This window comes from Equus przewalskii, chromosome 29, assembly GCF_037783145.1.
Source record: "Equus przewalskii isolate Varuska chromosome 29, EquPr2, whole genome shotgun sequence".
NCBI classification, from domain to species: Eukaryota; Metazoa; Chordata; class Mammalia; order Perissodactyla; family Equidae; genus Equus; species Equus przewalskii.
In genome coordinates, this window is record NC_091859.1 from 27,304,052 (window position 1) to 27,331,231 (window position 27,180).

Below are 27,180 nucleotides of genomic sequence, written 5' to 3' on the forward strand. Positions count from 1 at the left end.
TAGAGTTAGTCAACTATATGATGGCTGCATGTACTGTGCTTCGTACAGTGGGTCTATGGTAACCCATTAAAGCAAAAACCTTGAATGCATTCCCTTAGGAGGTTAACTTATGCCTAGGGAGTGACCGACATTGGGGAAGAAAATTTGATTATAGGTATTGTTTGCATGGTCTATTTTAATCTTGAAATATCTGAAAAGACTTGATCTAAAGACAAGAAGGGACTTGTTTTCAACTGTGGGTGTTTTCCATTCTTATGAACGTAATTTTTTCCCTGCTGAAAATTCAAGTTGCTTTGTCTAAAAGGACACCGATATCCTATACTATGCTTTATTTGACATCTTATCCTGCACTAAACCACACGGGGTGAACTTCAAACAACTCAGCTATAGGAATGCATATCTGGTTTGAAAACTCAGGTTGGCTCCAGTGTGCTTCCTCATGCTGCTCCCACAGGAGGTAAAGATATCTGTGAACACATCTTCTCATTGCCTTTGTCTTTTTTAATTTTTGTAAAATGGCCATCAGACACCCTTAAACTTTTTCCATTACACCCAGAGATTGCCATCTCAGCGGTGGTCGTTTTGGGTATTAGTAACCAAGCCAAATATGGAATTTTGATGATTTCCAAGAAAGAATGTGAGTGGAATGGATCATTAGAATAATTTGTAATTGACTTAGGAAAAGTTGCCCCACATCAATCTCTGAAATAAATATGGTCAGATAATTTACCGATGTAAAAATAAGATAAAGAGAACTAAGAATTTTCTCTCCTACAAGGATACAGCCAACCAATGGATGACATAGGCAAAAACAGAAGCCCAAATTGTACGATCATAAATCACAAAAAAATATTAGATCAAAGAAAGTAGGCACCTATGTATACTGGTAGATAAGGAGTTCCCATAAAGACTCCTTCGAAAATTTTGGGTATATTTTTGTTTCAGAGAGTTTGCACTGCCTATTCTTTCTGCTTGGAATACTTTTCTTCCAGATGGTCACATGGCTCACTTCCTTAATCCTTCAAGTCTGTGCTCCAAGGACACTTTCTCAATGAGGATTACTCTGATTAGCCCTACTTAAAATTGAAACTACCCTCTCCCACCTACCCACAGAATTCCCTACTGTCCTTAACTTGCTTACTTTGTTTCTATAATATTTACCATATACTCCTCCACCATTTTTCCTCCATTAATATGTCAGCTCCCAAGGGTTAGAATCTTGGTCTGTTTTATTCACTGCTCTACTTCTGAAAGAACTAAGAGTCAAGGTTTGGGGAAACCAAAGATCACGGCTAAGTTCAACAGGGCAGGAGTGGGAAACAGAGATAAGAGATAGTAACTGGACAGAAAAAGGCTCTAAAAGAATACAGGTCAAGGGCAAGCGAAGGGCAACCGAGAACAGCTTTCCAGAATAACATAAGAACAACGGCACTTACAGTTGTTAGCTGATAATTAGGAAGTTTGCGAATGGCTAGAGAAGTTTCAAGATGTTTGGCAGGTACAATGGTGAGCATTTGTCATGTTTTGACTGCCGAGCAGCTGAATGACCACCATCAGACAGGATAGGTAAGGTTAAACTGCAGGAACAAACAATTCCCCAAATTGTTGCGGCTTTGAACAAAGATGCTGATTTCTTGCACATACCACATATCCACCACAGGTTGACAAGGAAGCTTTGCTCACTGTAGTCACTCAGGGATTTAGACTGACATAAATAGTATTTTAGCATGCTTCTGTATCTGCAGAGGCAGGAAAAAAGCAAACTGGGAGAACCATATCCTGGCTCTTAGTGCTCCTGTCCTGAAGTGATATATGTCACTCTTACTCATATTTAATTGACCAAAGTTAGTCACATTGCTAAACCTGAGTCAACAGGGAGTAAATAATGCATTTGTCCTATGGGAGAGGCAGTGAATATAAGTGATGATTAACAGTCTACCTCTCTAGTTCTGTAATTGGGAAATTATCTATCTTATGGTTCCTGGAAAGAAGTAGAACTTGTTTCCTTCTATAGAAATTATGAATACCTGATAATTTGCCTTCCCAGCCTCCCTGACCGCAATCATATGCCCTGGGGTATGATTTGAACTGGAATTGGTGATATAAAGCAACATAAGAGGGGAGAGTTCTTTCTGGCAAGGCTCTGGTGGCAACATATCTGATTTCCAGGGACAGTTGTAGCAACCAACCAGTAATAACTCTGGTGTCATAAGCGTAAATCGAAGTATTCGGAGTCCAGGTGACCGATATGGAATCCTCACCTGGTGGTATGTAGTGTGATTCAGGACGTAGTTATGGCTGTGTAGCTTCCTGTCATACTGTACATTTTAAAGCCTAGTTATCCGGCATTCAAATGAGTTCTATGAACTCCCCAACATTTTTTCAATTAACACCTTTGTATTTAAATCAACTTGGTAAATCTCTGTTGCTTACATCTAAGAGTCATGATTAATACAAGTGGTCTGAAATAGCATACACTCTTGTCCTATTTATCATAATATTAGCAAACATCTGAACAAAAGCTGCTTTATCCAGCACTTGGTTAAAAGGAAGGACATAATTCCTATCACTTTAAATTCAGTTGGTCTTTGGAAAATTATCCACGAACATAAAATAAAAAACTCAAAATTTCTCCAAGGTATGAAAAGCAACAATCTTCCTTCTACTGCATCAGTCTCTTCCCCCCACAACCAGTTCTTCTTTTTCAGCTGATTCCTTTGATATTTACCTCATATCTCTGATAATGTTATCTTAACAACCACTGCATCTATATTTCTTGCTATGTGTCAATTGCTGTTCTAAGCACTTTAAAAATTTAGTCCACATAATAATCTTATGAGGTAGATAATTATTATCCCAGTTTTCAGATGATAAAACTGAGATGCAAATAGGTAAGACAATTTGCCCGAGTCATATGGTTATTAACTGGAGGTGGTGGGATTTGAACCCAGAGAGCCTGACTCAAGAGTCTACACATAGAACTACTACGCTATACTGCATCTCTCTCTATATTGTATGTTTACATTCTGATTATTCAGTCTTAAATATTTATCTATTAACTTCCCACTTGGTGAATACATCTTTTCTCCATCACACACAGGCACACTTCCCATACCTGATCTTCTATAGGCTAAAGAAATATTTAGTAATCATTATATCTATGCAAATGATATTTATAGATGAGCTACTAATTTAACTTCAAGATCTCCCTAAGTTGTGTTAACCTCCTCTGAATCCTTTCAAACATATTAGGTATTCTGTAAATTTTCTCTTCCCGCAGATTGCGCTCAGAGTCCCGTGGGTTAGTCTAATCTGAACAGTTATTCTTGAGGCCTGAGACAAAGCTGTTGTTTTGAGTCTTTCTTCAACGAGACGTTGTCATAGAGTTCTCTTTCACCTTGTGCTGCATCTTCTATTTCTAGGACTCCATATCTTCTATCTTCTTAGTACCTTATTTGTTTTGTTAACAAAACGAATTCAATTCTCGGTAGCTTCCTGAGAAAGAACGTATGAGAGGTAATTTATTAAAACTTTTCACTTCTGAAAGTGTTTTCATTCTATATGCACACTTAAATGATAGCTTGTCTGGGCATAGAATTCCAGGTTGGAAATAAATTTTCCCTCCTGATTCTGAAGGTGTTACTCCATTGTCTTTTAGCTTTCAATGCTGCTCTTGAGGGGCCCAATTCCATTCTGTTCTTGATCCTGTTAGTAGGTGAATCTGACATTACAAAATCAACTGATAATTTTCTTAACTGTTAATTTAGTTTAATAAGGATATTTTGTTAAATTTGTAGTGTACACTACTGCATATTTGTAAAGTTTTTATTTTTGGCTTACAGTTTCATAACAACCTGGATGTGCTTTGCATTATGGTTCAAATCTGAATGTCCCTCACTCTTATTGCTAACGCAAATGTATATTTCTCCCCTCCTCTCTAAATCTAATGTTGTTTCTACAGAAGCTCTCCTAATGTTGTCACTATTTTTTTGTGTGTGTTCTCAGTGGAAAGTGGGAACAGGTTGACAGGGAGATGGAGAAAGAATGAGTGAAGACTTTTGAGAAAGAAGGAACCATCTTTATCAAAGCTGAAGATAAGATAGCATCTATCTGGTTTCACTACTTTATTTTATATAGAAAAAAGCCAGCTGGAAAAGTTTAAATGTTTTTTTAAATGTCCCACGCTAATATGTTAAGTTATCATTCAAACCAGCACACTTCTGAGAGTCAAAGGGAACAATATTAATAATTATAGCAGAAGGGCAGATGTGCGTCAGGTAGACTAGGTCTGCTCTGGGCAAACGTATGCTCACCCTCCAGGAATCACGTTCTAACCAGTCCTAGAATTCTTGTGTTGTGTTTTCTTCCCCTATTCCTCCACTTTGTGCTGACTCCCTTAATCCAATCCTTGTTTAGTAGTTTCTTCTCTCACATCATTTTGTCTATTCATTTATTCCTTCATTCATCCCATAAATAATTTTTGAACGTCAACTTTCACCTCTGATCATTAAAGTCATTCCTATTCCTTTAAGTGATTAGTTATTAACCTCAGTTTAAAATATCTCATGTGCATAAAGCCAGCAAAAATATGAGAAAACTATCACTGTAGAAGCAGACACCACCGTAATTATTCAAGAGGTAAACAGTAGGTAAACTGTGACACTATTTGGTAAGATACTTCAAATGAGCTAATTTAGTGACACTTAGGATGAATTAGACACACAGCCAGCTAACAGCGTAGGGGGCTCAGTCGGTTCGTGTGATGGCATTGCCATACTTGTTCAGTGGGCATCTCAGGAACAGCTTTACAGCAAGTTCAAAGGGCATGCCAATGGACACACAGGAAGGGAAGCCCAATGTAGAAAACAGGGGCATGCAGACACAAAAATGCAAAGCAACTTCAAAGTCCCAGCATCCAGTTTGATGACCAGGGTTCTTCTTTTTTAAGACTTTATTTTTTAGAGCAGTTTTAGATTCACAGCAAAACTGAGGGGAAGGTACAGAGATTTCCCATATGCTTAGCCTCCCCCACACATGCCTAGCCTCCCCCACTCTCAACATCCCTCACCAGTGGGTATATTTGCTACAATTGATGAATTTACATTGACCCATCATAATCACCCCAAATCCAAAGTTTACATTAGGGTTCACTCTTGCATTGTCCAAGGGTTCTTTTCCAAGGTAGAGGTTCTATTTTGATCATTTAATCATACGAATTAGAACTTTATTTTATGAGAAATGTGTGAGGCAAGGCCAAACTAGTTCATCTTTTCACTGAAGTTTAATGAACACTCTAGTTAGATTCTCAACTTATTGCTATTAGTTGATTGATATAAGTGTTTTTCATCTCAGATGTGGATTTTAAAGCACATCATTTTTCAGATGGGCAAAACTGCACTTGGTAGTTTCAGATGAGGAACTGAGGTTGAAATTTCTACAGACCGATATTGGGTCTTCTATGGCTTTCGGAAAACATGAGCAGAGTCTTTTGCTTTTGATCAATAAATACATTGCACTGAAATAGGATATAAAACAATGAAGTGTGCTAGATCTTTAGTTACTAGACAATCCTGGGTGAGTCTTCTGACTTGCCACTTTCTGTATCTTTTGGTAAAGTTGTGAACATTTCTAACTTCTGGGCTCCTGAACTATAGAGAAGGAAAAAATAACACTTCCTTTTGAAATTGAAGGTTTGCCAGAAAATTCGATATAATGTTGGACATAATGTGCTTAGCACAGTGATTGATGTGGTAAGTAGTTACTCAATGATAAATGCAGCTTCTAATTGCCAAATTTTTATAAAAATAAATAAACTGCATTTTAAGATTTACCTGTATGTATGTAAGTGTTTTGATGCTTTTCTCAAATGACTATGTAAATAATAACCTCAACATGGCTGAAAAGTTCATTTGATTAGTGCATGGTGAAATTCAGACTCTGTAGAGTATTTTATTCCTGGAAAAGGGTGTCAAGATGTGGTTTCATGGCCACAGGTTATGCTGTGGTTGTACAAGAAGCACAAGCCTCTTTCTATTGGAAAACGTTTTATATTGGTGGGATGTGTTTGAGGAGGTGTTGGCACAATGATAATAATAGTAACTACAACAATAACAACAGCAACAGCTAAATATGCATTAAGACATTATCATTTGTCAGGAGGTAAGTTTCTTACTTTATATATACTATATTGGCTAAAATAAAGAAGTACTTGTGGTGTCCTGGGAAGGCCTGGAAACTTGGTAGTACTGTCAGGTTCTTGGAATCTAAAACGACTCAAGCAAAGTCAAGGCTGCAGGCCTACCCAGATAGCCGAACAATCAACCTATGCTATTCATTCCCAGGGGAAATGAGTAAGAGAGTGTTGAAGAATTGGTGGAAACGGAAGTGAATCATCTTTGTACAGCAGCATCAGAACATTTAAATTTCCAGAGTTAAATCATCCAGAGCCTTTTTTGCAAGTAAATTATAATTTAAAAAAAAGTAACTCAGTGTTAAAGGAATGGAACTACTATTATATTGGAAAATAGACACATTTTTTTTGGAAATTAATATAAGTTCCAACTAAGGATGTTTAGAATTCATGAGTGCCTACACATTTGCTTCTAATTCTTAGCAAGACTCTTAGTAAAAAAAAAGATCAATAATCCTAAATTTGCCTACATGAAGCCCATTTGGCTTTCCATTTTCACTGCTGTTTTTAAGGTAGTAGCTGTTACCTTTCTTTTTCTTTTTCAATTCACCAATTTCTCAAATATGAGCTCATTCAAATCTAACTCACTTTTCTCTCCAGCACAGGTCACATGAGTAGACCAGGGGGGGAAAAACGGATTTCAGAAAGCACAATTCTTTTGAAGAGTCACTGTGCCTGCTGCAAAATTATTCGAATGAAAAGATTTTTTTTTTGAGGTAAAACGACAATTAAGGTCGACCTCCTCCGTTCAAATTAAAAAAGAGAAAAAAGAGAGTAATGAAGAATCTGACTCCTTCTTCTAATTTTACAAGTTCAATGGTAATCTAACCGTGCCATTCATTTACAGAAACCATTAATTTTACTATGTGGCTGAAAGTAGTAGGCCTCAGCTTTCATTCTCCTACTTTTCCCCTCCCTTAGTCTTTGTATGTGCACCTGTTCGGGCCACTTTAGCATCCCATTTATAAAACTTTGGATAATCCTCTGGCACTAACCCTGGTGTGATAATACTTCTGTTATTCAGCAGCCTAATTACAAAGGACAACACAGATAAAACACTTCAGTCTTATTTTTTAATAGCTGATTTGCCAATTTCGCCAAGCTCCGAAGAGAATGGTCTCCAAACCTTGCCGGATTTAAATTTAATCTGAATTCGTTCAACACATGGAACTCCAATACCTCTGAGCAGAGCTTTTGTTGTTAGATTTTTGGAGACCTCGTTCCTTCTCCCACCTTTACTCTTTTTTAGTAGTGGTGTTAGGAATCTATTTTTTAGAACATAGTTTCATAATATAACTGTAGCATTTTTAAGCATTCTCCAACATGCTTTGGAGACAACTGTTGACACCCGTCCAATGACAAAACAATCAGAGGATTGGGGCTTTAGGCCCTAAAGAGTTACTTTGCTCAATTAAGCTAAACGAAAAATGAGCTAGTTACTCTTCTTAATTTAACAAATTTTTCTGAGGGTAATATCTTCAGAATTGGAGCTCAGTAAAGAAAAACGTGTCTAATATTTCTTTTCTGGTTTAAGATGGAAAAAAGAGAGGATTATCTCTAATTCATGGCAAACCTAAGGAAAGGATCTTTACTTCAGTACAGATAAGCCTCCCAGCATCTGGGCACTTAAGTGTGCTTCTTTGATCTAGAAACGGGCCTGGAGATCTGGCAATAAGAGGGAATCTTATGAATTCTGGGTACTTCCTGGTTGGGTGGAGAATATCCTGAAGTTTTGAGGGATTGACTAAATCTCTCCCCCCAAAACATGTTTTGGGGATGTCCAAGGTCACTATGCAACTGAAGGGCAGCCCTTACCACTTTCTTAATCCCTTGATTTTAAAACCCCAAATAACTCAAGAGAAATTTAATACATATGTTTCTGATTCGCTTACACTGCTTCATCAAAATGGTGTTTCATAAGAGCTATTTGATATCTAAGAAGCCTTCTCAGTCTTCCTTCTAAGCCTCTTATTTCGCTCCAGGAAATCACATTTTCTTCGTGTTCAGCCAAATTGGAAGCAGGGCAGGCCTAAGTTCGGTTCTAAAGTTCAGACTCACAAAATCAGCAGAAGTTTGGATGTTGTCAAATATGTTGCCCTCCTCTGTTACAGCGCTAGATGAGTGAAAATTTGACAAGTGAAAAACTCAAGGATATTATCAAATGTAAGACACCATAGGTTGATTTCACTGACTATTCCATTTAATAATTTCATCAAAATGTACATTTCTGCTTCTAAGACATTAATTGTCACATATTAAATGACAGAAGACTAATAAACACTTTTATCCATTTTACAGATGGAAAAATCTGTCATAGACTAAAGTGACTCTTGCTTTAGTACAAAATGACACTATAATTTGTTAAAAATGCCAGCCATGCTGAGTCATATAGCCATTCCTGAGTCATATAACACTGGTGAAAAATACATAGAAGAAGAGGAATCCACTTTAGATCAGAGGAGAGCCCATTAACTCAGGGGGATTTTAATGCTTTAGGGGAAATGTTCCAAGTTTGAAATTCGAATTCTTGATCCATCACTGAAATTCTCTAAAAAAGTGACAATAAATTAGAAACACCAAAGTAAAGCCAGTTATCTGTGAGTGATTTATAATAATACCCTGGTATACAGTAGTGACATTTACTGAGCACTTATCGGAGTTCAGGCACTGTGCTGAGTGCTATAAATAAGCTATTTCATTAAATTTTCATGTAATCCTATAAGGTAGGCACTATTATTTTTATGTCTATTTTTTCCAATGAGTAAAGGAGGTTCAACAGTTTAAGAGGAGAAAGATTATTTATCAGGTTCATTATGGTTGTTTCAGTCATCTCTTATATTAGCACAACATTTTTGTCCAACGGGAGATGATTAACATGTTCAATTTTATGAATAGTATAAAAATTGTACATAAATACTTTAGGTAGTGTTATGAGTTGGACCAGGACCAGGTGATAGCTCTATGGTGAACCCAGAACCAGGTATTATCTCCATGGTGACAATATTAAATCCTGCATGGCACCTTTTGCAGTTATATGCTTATCCAGTTGACCTTTGCAATGTCTTTCCTTACATCAATTGGGTAATATATCTTGTTTGTCTAACATTTTCCTGGGGCTGGTAGATTTGTTTGTTTGTTTGTTTGTTTGTTTTAGGAAGATTAGTCCTGAGCTAATATCCACTGCCAATCCTCCTCTTTTTGTTGAGGAAGACTGGCCCTGAGCTAACATCCGTGCCCATCTTCCTATACTTTATATGTGGGACACCTGCCACCGCATGATTTGATAAGCGGTGCATAGGTACGCATCCAGGATCCAAACCAGTGAACCCCAGGCCACCAAAGCAGAACAGGCAAACTTAACTGCTGGCCACTGAGCCGCCCTGGGGCTGGTAGGTTTTTGATCCTTAAGGAGCATTGTGATTAGGATGGGAGTCACAGCAAGTCAGGTTTCCCCTAAGGATAAAATAAGGAGCCCAAACCTAGAATGTCAGAAGAATTTTCCATGAGGAAATAGTACTTCAGTGGTAGACTTCTGTGAGGGTGGCAGTTGAATTCTAGAGGGTGCATTCTAGATATATTTTTCATTGTTGTTACCTAACACTTAGCCCAGTGCCTGGCAGGTAGCAGGTCCTCAGTAAATTTTTGTTGAATGAAAGGATGAATAAGTGACTAAATAAGAAATAGAAGTCTTTATATTCCCTAGCGATGGGTTGAATATTAATGGAAAATACTTATGAAATAGCCTGTGATTTTTGTCCCTGAGAGCTCTGCTTCTGTGTAGACTTCTATGTGGAGAATTAACCAGTTGGCTTTACTCTGTTAGTTGAGAGGGAATGGTCTCTTTCCTTTCTCTGCCCAAAGCAGTACTACAGTCAAGGGCTCTGCCATGGAGTTTGTGGCAGCCAGTTCCCAAATGGCCCCTGGAAATTCTCTTCTGCCATATTCTTGCCCCTGTGTAGTCCTCCTGCGTTAAATAGGGCTGACCATGCAACCAATAAGACATTGAAGCAATGATGGAGTGTGACTTCTGAGACTAGGTCATAAGAGACATTATGGCTTCCGCCTTGTTCTTTCTTAGGTCACTTGCTCTGTGGGAAGCAGTCCCCATGTGTGAGGACACTCGAGTAGCCCAACAGAGAGATCCATCTGGTGAGATACTGAAGAATCAACTAGACAGCCATGTGGGTGCGCCATCTTCTAAACAGATCCTCCAGCCCCAGATGAGCCTGCATGTGACTGCAGTCTTGGCTGACATCTTGACAACAACCTCATGAGAGACCCTGAGCCAGAACCACTCACCTCAGTCTCCCTTGAGCTCATGGCCTACCGGGTATTGTTGCCTTCAGCTGCTAAATTTTGAGGTAATTTTTTTTTTTTGCAGCAATAGCTAATACAGAGTTGTATTGAGTGACACAGAATCAGACTTGGAAACTTAAGAAAATAAATATGTGCTGTCAGTTACCACCTCTTTCCATTGCTCATCTTCTTCCTACTCATATTGGTCTGCCAGAAAGTGGTTAAGGAGACTGCAGTCTTTCATATAAGAATTAGGCCCAACAATATCTTTTCCTAGTGATGTTTCACATGGGCTGGGGTGCAATTTGTGGAGATAACGTGTGTGTGTTTTAAAAGTCCCCAATAATCTTGATTCGTAGTAAAAATAATTCTGAAGCATCCTGAAAATCGGATTCTGGTGTCAAGTCTGCTCTCTGACAATGATCGGGACATTTCAGCTCTCCGAATTGTAAAATTGAAAGTCCCTTTTAGTTCAAAATTTTGTGAATAAAGTTTGTCACCCAGACAAAACCAGGCCTGGCAACAGTCATCAATATTCTTGGACTTTAAAAATGGGTATACGGAACTTCAGCACATGACTGATTGACACAGAAGAGATTTTGTTTTAAGGTGAGCATATGTGCAATGTCGTCCAAAAGGTCTTTGGTACATGGCTGCCCCCGCACATTGTGTTAGAAGCTAGCAGAGCAACTGGTACGACGCCCAAAGAACAGCAACGTAGCAAATCATCAGTGCAGACAAACTACATTTTGCAGATTACCTATCAACAACTGAAGGTGTCATTTTCCACGGCCTGTTTGGAGAGAGTGTGGTCTGATGCGTGAAGGAGAGGAACTCAAATGTTCCTGAAAGTCACTTCCTGACATCAGCCAGAGCATGACCTCCGCCAGATTTCTTACCTCCAGGGAGGAACATTTCTGCTGACACTGACAAAGCGAATGGCTGTGGCACCTTGTGACAGTGGGTGGGATGTGGGGTGAGGCACAGCCACTACTCAGTTAAGTCCATGAGCCTTGGGTAGTTTCAGATGGGACGAGTGTCACCTATGAGAAGCACAACCTGAAATTGTGTTATACAGGCAGTTCGAATCCTTTCTCCACCGCTTACTGGATGTATGACTTTGGGTAAATTATTTAATTACCCTAAGTCTCATTCTCTATAAATGGGCCTAAAAAATAATATCTCCCCTACAGAGGTGTTGAAGGATTATGTATAATAATCTATACAAAGCATCAAGCATAGTGTCCAGCACCTTGGGCTATCTAAATAACAATATCTGATATCATAAATTATAATTCCACCTATGATCCGAGTGGTTTGACTAGGAATAACCTCTTCGGAGAGAGGTTTTGGAGAAGTGAAAAGTTTGGGTTTTTTTTTTTCAGGGAGTTATGTACATTTCAACTGGGAGTTATAGAATATTTACAAATCCCATCTCTAAAGCAGATCATAGAGAAATCTTTCGCCAAAAAAAAAAAAAAGCAGAAAGCTGAAAAGCAATGTATGACTTTTAGGAGACTTATTTTATTTGGACCAATGGATAACTTTCTGTTTCTGAAAGGGGGAGGGCTCTTCATGTGAGAGACAGCAATGTCATTATTCATGCTGTAAGCCAGCCCACTTCAACTGCTGGTCTTCACAATGCCTACAAGTGTAATAAAAAAAAAAAAGAATACAAAAAAACCACTTGCTTCCTTTTTTATGAGTATTGACATTCTTGTGCAGTATTAGGAGAGCTAATTTAGCTTCCAGTTCTAAGAATTTTTGAATCTATAGCCAGTAATTATTGGCATTCAGAGGTACAAAAGAGGAAAACAAAGCTTGCAAATTCTAGCACATTCATGTGGGATTGGGAGCTGAATTAGGATCCTCACACCCCATTGAATGATCAGCCCCCCTATTAGAGCCTTATTAAAATGGTAATGATTATATGCCAGCTATAGGCAGGCAGCCGCACCTGTCAAAAACTACCCCGATTATCCTGTTCATTGAACTGTCTGGCTCTTAAATCAGTGTCTCAGGTTTATTTCTCTGTGAAGTTTTTTTTTTTCCTCCCCATCTTAAATTAAAAAAAAAAAAAAGATACAAGAACAAACATTTCCTTGGGGTCACAGAACACTCTTGTAGATCATTATATCTTCTCCTCATTTTCTGTTTTTGTATCTGCTGTGGCAATATGATATGGGAGCTCTCCTCTCTTAGGTTTGAGACAGAAACAGGAGAAAGATACAAAAGAAATGTGAAATTTCCTCCAAATAAAAATTCTAATGTTAATAAAGGAAAATGCAAATCTACAATTAATCTGGAAACTGGGATTCTTCGGTTGTCAGTTGTAAGTACTGTGATCAAGGCATAGATTCTTTTTGTTCGTGCGTCATTTGCTAAGCCTAGAGAACGGTTGTTCTTCGTTTAAAAGGCATTTTGGGTTTTCACCCACCTTTTGCCTTTAAAAACATATAAAACAATAATGTGTTTCATTTGAATCACTTTTTTCCCAGATGAGCCATACTACTGAATGCACAACGTTGTTTTCTTATAAGACTAAATTCTTCCCTCACTGGGAGGAAAAGTGTCTTTTAAAGTCTTTTAGTGGTTTGTCAAATTCCATAAAATAAGAGCCCATCAGTAGGAGAGGGCACTGGAGGGTTGGATGTCATCAATAGTACTTGTGACAGATGCTATGATGGTAACTGATCAAAGCACTTGGGGAGAAGGGTCAATGTACAAAGAAAAGCAGATTTTTTTGTTTGGTTTGTTTTTGTTTGTTAGAGAATAGCTTCCTCTGATTCCTAGCATTTCTTTGGGGCACTAACAAAGGATGTTAGTTTCCTGCAATAGCTTATGGACTGAAGAGATTTCTACTACCTGTCAGCCACAAGTCTCAGTCGTCAGAGAACAGACAGGAATCACGGGAATTGTTGCTATCATCTACTTTTTGGTAGAATGTCCCGCTGGATGTACTCTGAAGAGGCAGGAAGCTAACAATAGACAGAAAGAATCTCAAGTTCCTTATTTACACTCTTTTGTTAATTTGCAGGAAGAAAAGCAAGATTTGAGTTTGAGATTTTCTGACTCTATCCTAGCTGAAAGTACCTTGGATTGCCAGTCTCTTTGTTATTAGAACATGGAAATATTCACAACTAGGTCCAAGTTAACAGAAGTCTTATTTGCACTGAGCTGCTTCTTCTATCACCGTAACAACAAAAGAATACATCTTTTACAGAGATTCACAATTCATCTGAGATATTCTTTCTCAGAATGCTATGTATTTATTGAACGATTTCAATGCAATGAATTCTCCTACCTCCCCTACACCCACTACCCAATCTACCCTCCCTCCAATCCAGCCAGTATTGATCAAATATCATGAAGTACCAACCGAATAATTCTCAAGCCTTTGTTGCTGCAATTTGTTTAAAAATTGTATATCAAAGGATACACCTTGTTTAAAAGGTGTATCAAAGCATAATTGCATATTAAAATAACTACTATGCAGCCAAGATTATTACCAGGGCATCCGAGTGGCCAAATCTTTTTCACAGTCCTCAAGCCCCTTGACCTTGCTATAGCATGAACTACTCTTTGCCCCACTGTCCAGAATCACTCAGCCTGACACCCCTGTGATGTGTCACCATCTTGGATCCCCTCCCCCTCTTCTTTTCTTTTCTTTCTACACTTTCATTCTTAGAAATTTATCCTCTCCCATGATTCCTAGTAATTTTTTCTAAAAAGCCCAAATTTCAACCTCAAGCAGAGACTTCTGCAGTCATTCATTCCCAACACCTGGTTTCCTATCTCCCCAAGGATGTCTCATGAGTCTCCAACTAGGCTTGAACATATCTGAGTTAGTTGTTGTTAAACCTAACTCCATTTTTGTAGCATTCTCCCTCTCTAATTGATCATCAAGACCTATAGATTCGAAGTCTATAGCATCTTACTGCAGGATATTGTTTTGGTGAGCTAAACAGTGTGTCCCCTTGCCCCCTCCCAGACTCCATGTTTTCATACATACATTTTGTCTTACAATAACCACCATTCACTTGGCAGTAAAGAGATGTCATGGAAGAAACAATCTTGAGTCTTTGAGCTCAAAAACCAAGACTCTAAGAGAACTCAGTTTATAAAAACTGCATTTGGAGAAATTTGTAGTCATTTCCAGCTCCCTCATCCACACCCACTAGGTAAGGATATCTTGGGTTGAAGGGGAAAATGAGAGGACCAGAAGGAATGTGAATAGGAGAGAAGTTTGTGAGCTCCAGAGCAAGTTGACCAGGATTAATCACATTCAGGGCTTGCACAGGCTCCACTCCTATAGATGTCATCCTTGGCCAGGTCTATGAACCACGGAGAGTTGAGCCAGTACTCACTGTGGAAGCCTCATCTCAGTGAGCAGTGTACATGGCCATGCTGGGAAGCTCTAGTAATGGTCCTTCACGATGCAAGTGGTGCTCATCTATGGAGAGCAACTGGCAGAAATGACTTAGGACTCACGACATCTAAGTTCTAAATGACTTACCATGACTTATCAACTTACCATGTGTGGGGGACCTCTTGTCATTGACTTGTAAACCTCTCCACTCTCATCCATCCCTTGAGATGAAGAGTGGGCTCTCTTCTGTATGTTAGAGAGAACATGGTGGTGTGAGAGGAAAAGCCCTTCAACACAGGTATTTAGGTAGATATGGGGAGATCTGCTCAAGGTCTTCCTTTTAGTCAAGGCAGTGGTAGAGAAACAGCCTACTGCAAAATTTCTTTAACCTGTGATCTTGTCCCTATTTTTCCTGCCACTAGCCTATATAAAGTCTTTATTACCTTCTTGCTTATGCCATATGTCATTGGTTTCTCATACCTCCCATTCATCTTGCACATTGGGTCTCCTCAAGTTAGTTCCTGTTGAATTACCATGAGTGGTTCTCTATTTCATATGAATCAAATTCAAACTCCTCATAGCTTCTCTACGTAGATATCAAAAACAATCTTACCTCCTGTAAGCCTTAAAGGGAACCATCCATTCCTGGCTCTGTTTTAATTCATAGACCACAGGAACTACTCCTCCTTCTTATCATGACAGGGTTAAGTTCCTTCCAATCCTAGAGGCCCATTGAATTCATGAGTCCTTTTCCCTGATACCCTCCTCCTACATCAAAAGCTAGAAGTCATCTCCTCCTCCTCTGACTTTTCACAGCACTTTATCTGCATTTCCTTTCTGGTCCTTTTATCTTTAAAAATCTCATATGTACATATCTTATTTACCCTCATAGAGTCTACATCTCTGAGGACAGGAGCAGAGTATGGTTCATTTCTGAGTCATCCAGAAGGCCTGGACCTTGCCTGCTACAAAAAAATCAAGGTGCATACTTGTTAGAGAAAAGATAGCTTTTTAAATTAAATATCTGTGGTTTGTGTTATGTGTCAGGTTGGACTGAACTGTTGTTAATGTGTTCTGAAGTAATTTCTTAGTATAATTGCTTAATATCTGAGCTAAGCAGTATTGAGAGCAAAGGTAAGAAAAAATAAAAACACTGAAAATCAAACCTCAAAGTTAATTTTATTATTTTATGAACTGAGTAATATCAATGTTTTAAAATTTTAAAAGTTGTAGTATTTCATTTTTGCTTCATGCCCCAAATCTTGGAGTCATTTTGACTCCACTTCCAAATCCCAGAATCCATCAGAACATCCCTCTTTCCACCTTCAGAATATGTCCAGAATTCCAAACATTCTTACCACTTCTACTGGTATTTTGGTTTAAGTGGCCAACAACTTACTACAACATGTATATACACATATAGATATATGTCATACTATATACATCACTCTCTCTATATATATCATACTTATTATAATATATAATAGCCAGCAATAATTTGTATATAGTTGTATATGTTATATATTATCACATTACATCATATCATATTGTAATTACTGCCACCTAAATTACTGTAATAGCTCTCTAATTGGTCCATTTCCCTATAGTCAGTTTCCACATAGTTGCCAGCCAAAGTAATCCTGTTAAAATCTAAGTCAGGTCATGTCACACCCCGACTCAGAACCTCCTGTGGCTCCCCATCTCATTCGAAAGAAGCAAAGTGTCCTTATAGCGTTCTATCAGGCCTTACCTGTTCTGCCTTCAGCCTAGCTTTGTCTGGGACCTTTTCCTGCCGCTGCATTTCTTGATGGCTTTGATCCAGTCACACTGGTGTCCTAGGTGGTCCTTGAGCACCATAGATACTCTTCTTCCTGAGAGCCTCTGCCTGACTGTTCCCTGTCTGAAACACTCTTCTCCCAGATTTGTGTAGCACTGACATCTTCTATCGTTCAAGTCTCTGCTTAGATGTCGCTTTATCAATAAGATGTATTCCCAACAACCCTGTTTAAATCGTAGCTGCCCAGAGACTCCTGATTCCCCCCACTTATCACTTTCAACATAGACACAATTCACTTATTTATTACATTTACTTTATTTTCTATCTTCCTCCTCTAGAACGTAATTTCCACAATGGAAGATTTTTGTCTGTTTTTTTTTTTTCGATAAAGTATCCTAAGACCTTAGATCAATTTCTGAAACACAGTAGGTACTCACTAAATATTGAGTGAATGAGCAGTACAATGGGCCTGGTATAATTCCTGGAACATATTCAAAAAATGCATGCTAAATGGAATTATATAGTGACCATTAAATATATAGATCATATTTCTTAATCTCAGATATGTATTGATGATAATTTACCCAACAGGGAAGTTAGAAAAATCACTTAGTTTACGGAAGGAAGGAATGAGTGCTGGCTAATGTGTCAATGCGTTAAAAATTGAGTGTGTTGAGCAGGGGCGCTCGGAGATGACTTTATTTCACAGCACTTCTTGTACAATTCTGGAGAGAATACAGCTCTAGAGAACTATAGACAACACTGTCAGTTAAGGGGAAATGTGATTAGGAAGTCAAAGCCTTTATCATTTAGTATGTAGTTCACACTTTAGGATATGAAGATAAGAATATTTTGAATTTCATCCTAGACGATAGAAACACCAGTCTCATTTACCAAATCCAAATTCGCAACCTGAGGAACGTGTTGAGTTAGTAACAATAAGTATCTAGAGCTGTGTATAGAATAGTTTCAAAAATGGGGAAATGCAGAAAAATGCCTGCTTCCTTAACATTTTGCAGTCCACAGATGGTCCCCTGGCCAACATAATTTTCTCTCTCGTTTTGATGATATGGGCTGGAAAACATCTCAACCAAATTAAGCTAATGGAGGTCAGTGTGTGGTATGCGCCATTAATTTGAAGAACAAGGAGATAGATAGAGGAAAGACAAGGTAATGATTTGTGACAGGGGGCCCCAAATTTGATTTAAACAATTCAATTACCCTTTTCAAAGTCCCCCAAAGTAATGTGCTGCAAAGCCCTCCATTCTCCCCTCATGCAGATGGGGCACAAAAGCTGATCTCAATAACAGTTCTGTATCACTTCCTCCATGCCATGCTGTGGGGATTGCCAGACAAAAGTCAAACAAACCCCAATGTGTTCCGTTGTAAAATATTAGAGGTGGTCAGGCAGCAAAGAACAGTTCTTGTACCACTTGAAGAACAGGAGATAGCAAGTTGCCTGCAGAAAGGCCTTAGTGACATGCTGCTGGGACTACTGGGCCAATGTTGTCAAAGTAGCCCCAGCATTACAGGACACTTACTTAAGAAAATCTCCATCTGCAACAGCCAAAAGATGCAAGGCATATTTGAACTTCAGCCTCTGCCTTATAATGGGAACCAAAGGAGGCATAAACTCTTGTCAAGGAGACAGATCCTAGAAAGAGGTGCCAACCCTGGCCCCATGGCTTTCCAGCTCCCTAACCTTGGGCAGATTGGTTAGCTTCTCGAAGTCTCAATTTTCCCATGTGTAAAATGGAGATAACAGTAAGACTTATCTCATAGGATCCTTAGAAAGATTAAATGACATAATTCATATAAAGCATTTATAACTAAATTGGGCTTAAGAAGGTCAGAGCTACCTATTATGGATACCAAAGAAACTGTTTTAAAAAGCAAACTATAAGGAATTCATATTTCTTTGTTTTTCTTATTTTAATAATTATAAAAAACATTTCAAAGTCTGAGTTTTTAGCCATCATCTGGGCACTTCCTTTGGAAACCAATGAATGTCATCTCTCGCCCTAAAAAGGAGCAGGTGCCATTTGCTTAACCTTGGCATTGTGCATCTTCATCTACACAGGAAAAGCCCACGTGTGAGTCAGTGATCTTTTGAAAGTGCTGCATGAGAGGAGCACAATAAAGAAAGTCAGAGAAGCCCATTAGGAAACAGAATTCTGTTCCCCTTTAGCATCTCTTCAGTATCTGAAACAGAAGACCGATAGAGAGATTTCAGAATATTTTATAAACACATAGGCTTTGCAAGAGGCTACAGCTACAATAATGCATAGAAGGATTGCACAACCATCATGCTATCCTGCATACTCATGGAATTAATAAATGCAAATGAGCAGATTTAAATGAGCAAGGACTGTAGTCATTACCTTGTGTCTGGAACGTGGTAGGTGCTCAATTATTGGAAGCTATGGTGACAGGAACAATGTCAACAGATAACTGTTAAGAGAAACCACATCTTAAGAAGAAAACACAAAGAGAATTCAGCGACCTATTGTTTGTCAGAACATGGATATTAAAAAATTTGCTCATCCTGTTGCAATTATTTTGATCAGGAAGTGATTTTTATCTAACTACTATACCCTAAAGCCCCAAATTTGCAAAAAATGAATTAGATGTAATGCTCCAAAATATTTAACAACCTGATCACTTTTTGTGGTACCACTAAGTTGAAAATGCAAAGGCATAGGTTCACTTGTTGGCAACTTTGTGACATTGATTACTTAATTCAGCACGTAATTATCAAGCATCTACTCATCTCCATGAGCTGGGTCAAGCAAAATGAGCAAGAATAGAAATAGCTTTCTAGCAGCTCTCAGTCTAGCAAGGGATGCAGACACAGAAACCAACAGCTAAAAAATCCAACAGGGTCCGGACTAGAGAAGAATTATACACCAGAGCGTAGAGAAGCTGGACACAGAAGGCAGACAGAGGCCAGGCCTGGGGTTTAGAGGCGAGCTGAGATGTCCAGGCTCTTTATCACTTTTACCGTTCCCCACTTTGTCAAACACAAAATGAATTACAACAGACACTTTCTCGGGAGAGCTGTGAAAGAATGAAGCAAGTATTATATCCAAGGAGAGGCAGCTTTATTCCATTAGTTAAAATAGAAAACATTTTCCCTATGGTATGAGATGCTATATTTGGAGAATCATCTTTAGTGTTTCTGTATTTCAGGCCAATATTACCAATCTTCAACCACATGGTTATCAAAACATTGCACAAACAAGAGTATCACCTTTCTTTCTAAAAACGTAATATAGCTTAGAAAGTTTGCATGACCTTTTACAGACAACTTTCATTTCTCTGTACTGGGCAAATGCACCAAATTACTCAGGAAGAAAGAATACACATCCTTCGAGTAGGCAAACCTGTCTACTTGATGCAATCTCCTCTTCAATCAGAAAGTTCCCTCTCTTTTCCAAACCATAGAATGTTTGCCTGATGAAATACTTTACCCAATTGTGCCACAGCTACAATTTTTCTAGTATGCTCATGGTACATTCTTAGCCCAATTCTGTATGTTACATGAAATTTTGGTTGTCTCTTGGGTAAGGAAATCAAGCCTCTACATCTATGCTGTTCAGATCCCCAAGGCAAGGGAACACAGGCTTGGTGTCCTGCCTCTGGATCCACACATGCCATGCCCACAAGACTGGCCCAAACTTTGGTGGGCAATCCTGCCCGCAGAATCGGTGAGCTGATGATGAATGGCTGTGAAGGCTTTGTGATTGCTCAGGCTCCTTTGTGGGACTGGACAATGGAGGAGGACACAAGTCTGGCTCAGGAGAGCAACGGATAAAACTGCTGGGCAGGATGGCGGGCTCCTGCCGACACGACCACTTGTTGACATTGAAAGGATTTCACAACAAGTGAGCAGAAACAGAAACGATTCTGTTCGGCAGGGCTATTAGTTGCAACGTGTGGCACCGGAGCGGTCACTCCTGATGTGTTTCCTCACTAATGAGCTCTGAATGCCCATTAAACTGGGCTGCTATAGGCCCAGAGCCACCCGGACAACGGCATGCATGAATGCCTTTCCCTGCTGCTATTGGTTGGCCCAAGGAAGAAACAACTGGTATCACTCAAATTTAAACAGAGTTGACAGTACAGTTAAATGATCATTAATTAGAGTTTGTGGACAGATAAAGACTCAGAGCCATTTCTAATGACAAGATAGGTTAGCATGACTCACTTGGGAGCATAACCCAGTCTGGTCCTGCCCTATTTCTTGGGCCATGTGGAGGGGCATCTATGGGATTTTAGACAGAGTGAAATAATCTGTATAAAAGTGTGCTGGGGAGGACAAAAATAAAGCTTTATAAAACATAGGAGGTTTTTAAATGATTAGTAATACCTCACAAATAGTGGTGAGAACTGAATTCACTTGAATATGTGAAAAGTCCTTTGTCTGGGATGTGGTAATGTTGTGGGAAGGACACAAGACTTTGAGTTGTAAAGCCAGATTTGAACCTTGGCTCTTAAACTTGTTGAGTGACTTTGAGCCATCTTTTAAACTCAGGAATCTCCATTTCTCCACTTGTAAAATGAGGATAATCATCATCCTAACTTCACAGGGTTATCACAAGGATCACATGGGGAAGAAACTTGGTTATCTTTCACTTTTGAGCTACACGCATCATGCATGGATATGATATGTATACCAAGGAGAGCAGACTACTAGGAAAAATAAAGGTAAAAGATGCTCTCGTGAAAAGGCAAATTTAAACTTTGTTTTCCAAACACTTCATTCTAAGAGGAATGGCTGAAGTTGCAGAACATCTCAAATTACCTCAAGAGAAAAATCAGTTACTCATTCTCTTGGAGGCATTTTTCTTAATTGGTCATCTCATGATAGTTTCTCTTCAGAAATAACGGCAGTAGAGCCAAACGAAGAACAGTATTTCATAGTAGTCTGTTATCATCAGAAAATTAACATCTTGTTCAGAAAATAAGAAATATTCTCATATACATCCTTGACATCAGTCACTATCCCTAGGCTGATCACTCCTAAATCTCTACCTAGAACTTCATCTGCTCTACTGAGGTCCAGATCTGGAACCCAAATTTCCTTCCTATCCAAGTGGATATTTCACATGTCTCTCATACTTAACATAACTACAAAAGTTAGCTTTTGCTGTATAATAAACTACTCCAAAACTTGGTGGCTCAAAACAATAACTATTAATTTAGCTTATAATTCTGTGGGTTGGCAATTTGGGCTTGATTAAGCTGGATGGTTCTTCTGGTGTTGGCTGGACTCGCTCATGTGTCTGTGGTCAGTTGTTTGGTAAATGATGACTGGCTCATCCAGGATGGCCTCAGTCAAAATGGATGTCTCTGCTACATGTGGTCTTCCATCTTGCGGTGGGCCAGCCTAGGCTTGCTCACATGGGGGCTACCTGATACCAAGAGAAAGAGCAGAAGTTCATGGCACCTTGAGGCCCAGACTTAGAACTGGCACACCATTACTTCCTCTGCATAGTATTGACCAATGCAAGTCTCAAGGCCAGCCCAGATTCAAAGGCTGGGAGAGGGAGGGTGGAATACATAACATTTCTTGTTGGTAAGAGCTGCGAAGTCTCACTGCAAAGAAGTGTGAATACATGAAGGGAAATAATTATGGCAATTTTTGCTAATACTCCCAAACTGACCTCGTTATGTTCCAATGAAAGTTTTCTCACCTGTTTCCCCCAATTTGGTTAAAGCCATCAAGATCTACCCAAAAACCTTATGGTCATTCTGGGACATTCCATGCTGACATTTAGTGGGTGACAGAGTTTTATGATGTCTACTTTCTTAATAGATCTTTATTCAATGCTCTCATCACCTCCATCCTGATAGACTCACTGTTAATATAGATCTTTCTCTTTGTGGCCTCTACTATTGTGATAACCCAACTAATCTTTCTCCAGTCTTACCTTATATAGTAGTTTTCTATTGCTAATTACAAATTACTGCAAATTTAGCAGCTTAAAAGAATACCCATTTATTATCTCACCATTTCTGTAGATCAGAGGTCCAGATATTAGCTAGCTGTATTCTCTACTCAGGGTCTCACAAGGCTGACATCAAGATGTTGGCTGGGTTCTTTTCCTTCCTGGAGCTCAGAGTTCTTTACCAAGCTCGTGAAATTGTTGGCAGAATTTAATTCCTTAAAGTTGTAGGACTGAGGTTTCCGCTTTCTTGCTGGCCATCATTTGGGGGCCGTTCTACTAGCTAGAGGCCATCTGCTATTCCTGCCACAAGGCCTGCTCCCTAAACATGAGTGTTGCTTTCTTCCAGGTTAGTAGGAGCACATCTCACTGACTTCCATCCTTCTCCAAACCAATATGTTAAGACAGAATCTTATATATAATATTACCTATCAAGGTATGACTCATAATTTGCCATATAATGTAATCTAATCAAGGGAGAGGGGAGGCATCATATTCACAGGTTCCTCCCACACTAGAAGGTAGAAGATTATACAAGGTGTACACATCAAGGACTGAGAATCTTGGAGACCATTTAGAACTCTGTCTACTACATGTTCCTTTGACCCATCTTCCAAAAATAGCTATATTTTCAGAATAAAAACTGGATTATGTCATTCCTTGGCTTTTAACCCTTTCGTGGACTCCTGTTGCCCATAAGATAAACATCTTCCTTGACAGATTGACTCTTTCCCTTGAAAATCTTCCCCACATAGGCCAGGACACAGGGAAAAGGATCTCGGTTTTGAGTACAGCACATCAAGTCAGAGAGGTGGCTAGACTAGCAGACAAGTGGCAGATATGGAAGTTACTTGGGCTCAAAAAACACCATGTGTTCAATGTTCAGACTTTATTTAATCATGGGCCCTACAGACACTGAAAAATCATCAGGAAGAAGATATTGTGGGCCAAATGGGATTTTATTCCTTTTAAGATTCTGGAGAATAAAATAAGCACACTATGTACAAACATAAGTTTGAGTTTATTAAAAATAAATAAACAAAAACTGATTACAATGATTTCCAAAATCCATAGAGTTAAAGATATTCAAAAATATAATTAAAGTTTGTCAACAGTACTCAATCCTACTTAATCAATAGCTTACATTTATTATGTGGCCACAATAAATGTATTCTATGCCAGATACTATACCTAGCTTATATATATGATTTCATTTAATCTTTATGATAGTCAAATGCAGTAGGAATCATTAACCCTATTTTTTTTTTTGTTTGAGAAAGCTGCAGCAGGAGGAAGTTAGGTCAATCACAGCTAACAAGTGGCAAAAATGTATCTGGACTCAAATGTATCTACCTGTCTGAGTTTACAGGTGTGCACTTTCAGTTCTGCCAACAAGTAAACAAATCCAGTGCAGAGTCCCTTCCTGGAGAAAACACACACACATGTATTAGATAAAATATAACATGATTTAGTTAAACATACATGAGTTCAAAACAAAGAAAGAGAAACCCCCCAATACCAGAACAAACAGCCAGAGTGAAGACTGAACAAAAGAACACCACAGGAATCCAGGGGGATGCCAGATTCAGACATGCATCCCGACAGCTAAGAGTTGGGGTTTTCATGTTCACACAGGGAAAGAAGACAGAGAGGATGTGGCCTTGGGCCTGACCAAATGTGCGGCTGGGGCTGAGGCATGTGCATAAGGTTCTAACCCTGGTGAGGCTGCCTAGTCATGCAAGAGTAGGGGAGAAAACCTCTACCCACAAGGTCATAAAAGCAGCGAAGATGTTTGTCCCTGTTTGGGGCTCTAGACAGGACCAAAAAGCCCCCATCTTCCTCATGAAACGTCAAAACTCAAGCCGGAACTGTTGCAGGTATGGCCTTTGAAGGTACATTCCCACACTGCTCTGGGATTCCAAGCAAAGAAACACACATAACGATTAGTCTTAGAGAGAAACCCTGGGATATCCACCACAAGCAAATGAACCCACTTTACACTTTATAGAGACCTTTCTACCCTGGCATGTAGGATCACAAAACAAGAAAATACAGATAAAGATAAACTCACAGTCAAAAATTACAAATCATAAGATGGATGATATACTGTAAGGGAGAATCAGGAGACACAACAAAGAAAAGGATGAGCACATCCATTATTTCAGATATTACTATATCTGAAGGAGATTATGAAATATGAAATAAAAACTTTAATTTAAAAAATAGACTGAAAACTAAAACATCACCAGATTTAAATAAAAACTAAATGGAACTGCCTAAAATGTAATATATCTTATTTAAATAAAAGCTCAATAGACAAATGAGCAGCAGATTAGATACAAGAAGTGATCTGGAGCTAAATATGAAGAAATTACACAGAACAATGCACAGAGGGATGAAAAGATAGAAAAGGGTGTTAGTGACAAGAACGACAGAACATAGTGATATAACAACATTTCAATAGGCCTTCAGGAAGAAGAGATTTGAGAATGGATGAGAGAAAATGTTCAAAGATATAACAGTTGAGTTTTTTTTCAGAATTTATTAGAAACATGAATCCATAGATTAAAGAAGCACATCAGGACGAAGTAGGGTAAAAACAGTAAATCCACATGTGACATATCATGATGAAACTGCACAGAAAACTCATTTGAATGTAGCCATAAAACAAAAATATATTTACTCCTGGGGAATGGTAATTAGATTGACAAAAGAGTTCCCAGCGAGAAAAGTAGAAGTCAGGACACGATGGAACATTGTCCAGCTTAGCTAAAATTCGAGAGTGAGAGTGAAAGATATTTCAGACATGAAATGACTGAGACAGTTTATCTTTCATAGGCCCTCAGTGAAATGATTACTAAAGGATATACTTAAGTAAGAATGAAACTGAAACTGAAGGAAGTGGCGTGCAAGAAACAATGGTAGAAGAATAAAGCACTAACCATGAGAGAAAACATAGCCAAATATGGATGACTTTCTAAAAAAGAGTAATTTGGGAAGGTTTTAAAAAGAAAATAATAATGCAATTATAATTTTAGACGACAACAACATAAAATATGGAATGGGTGATCTAAGTTTTTTGTTTAATTCAGAAGGAATGTGGAAATATTGCTAACTTTAGACTTTGTGAATACAGAGTTAAAAATTGTGGGTATGCACTAAAAATATGAAAATAATATGGATGACTTCTAAAGATCGACAGTGGCGAAAGAGGGAATAAAGAAAAGTCAATTAATCCCAAGAAGGCAGGAAAGGAGGAGGAAAAAAGAAACATCAAAAAATGAAGGCATGGGAAAAATAAAACTAAAAATTAAACAACAAAAAGAAATCATACATATCAGTAATCACAACAAATATGAATTTGTTAATCTTAATCAAAAGACAGATATCCTCAGATTGAATAAGATTATAAAATCCTGCTAAGGCAGACATTTCTGAAATACAATGATAATAAAAGATTGAAAGTGACAGAAGGAAAACTATATACCAGGAAGATATTAAAAAAGAAAACAGGTGTAGCATTACTGAAGAGAAAAAGCATGATTAGGAATAATGTTAAAAGGAATAATTTATCAGAAAACTATAGCAGTCCTGGCCTGTAAGACCCATACCATGGAGATTCACACTATCTAAGGCAGCAATGAAATAATGACAAATCACAAACAAATTAACACGTCTCTTAGAGAAAGTGTTAGGTCAGTTAAGCAGACAAAATAATGAGCAAAGTCACAAAACCTTTGAAAAACAAAATAAAAACTCTTGAATATAAATCTTACCTATTGGAACCTTGCACCCTAAAATTAAAGAATAGTGTTCTTTTTAAGCACTCAGTGAACATTTACAAAATTATCCACATACAATGTCACAAAGCAATTGTCAAAAAGCACTGAAGAATCAAGGTATAGATCTGATTTTTTTCTCCGTGATATAGGTGAGTATAAAAGACAATAATAAAATTATAGTTAGAAATCTCTCCTATATTTGGAAATTAACAAAATATGCTTTTAAATAATTTACTGGTTAAAAATGTTATTGAAATTACAAGATATTTAAAATTAAATGACAGTGAAAGCACTACATTTTAACGACTATGAGATGGAGCTCGTCCTTGGAGAAAATTTATAATCTTTGACACATAAATTAGAAAGAGAAAAAGATTAAAAATTAATGAGACAAACATTTAAATCAAGAAGTTAGGAAATGAAGAACATTGTAGACCTAATGTGAGTAGAAGGAAGGAAATAATAAAGAGAATATATTAATAAGAAAAAAAGAGAAAAGAGAAAGAACAGCCAAACCAAAGCTGCCATATTGAAAAGATTAAGAAAATCACTGTCTAGCGTGATTGATTTAAAAAGAGAGAGAAGAAGAAAATAAACAAAATTTAGAAGTTTAAATGGGCAATAAATACAAAAATAGAACATCTTTAAAATATAAAGTGATAAACAGCTTAAAGCCAATATTTTTCAAAAATTATTAAGAACAAAAGTCTAGACAAATGTAAATTACTATAACTGACTAAAGAAGAACTAGAAGTCATGAGCAGACTTATTTATAATCATTATATAAATTTGATCCACATCCAAAATTTCCTTGTTAT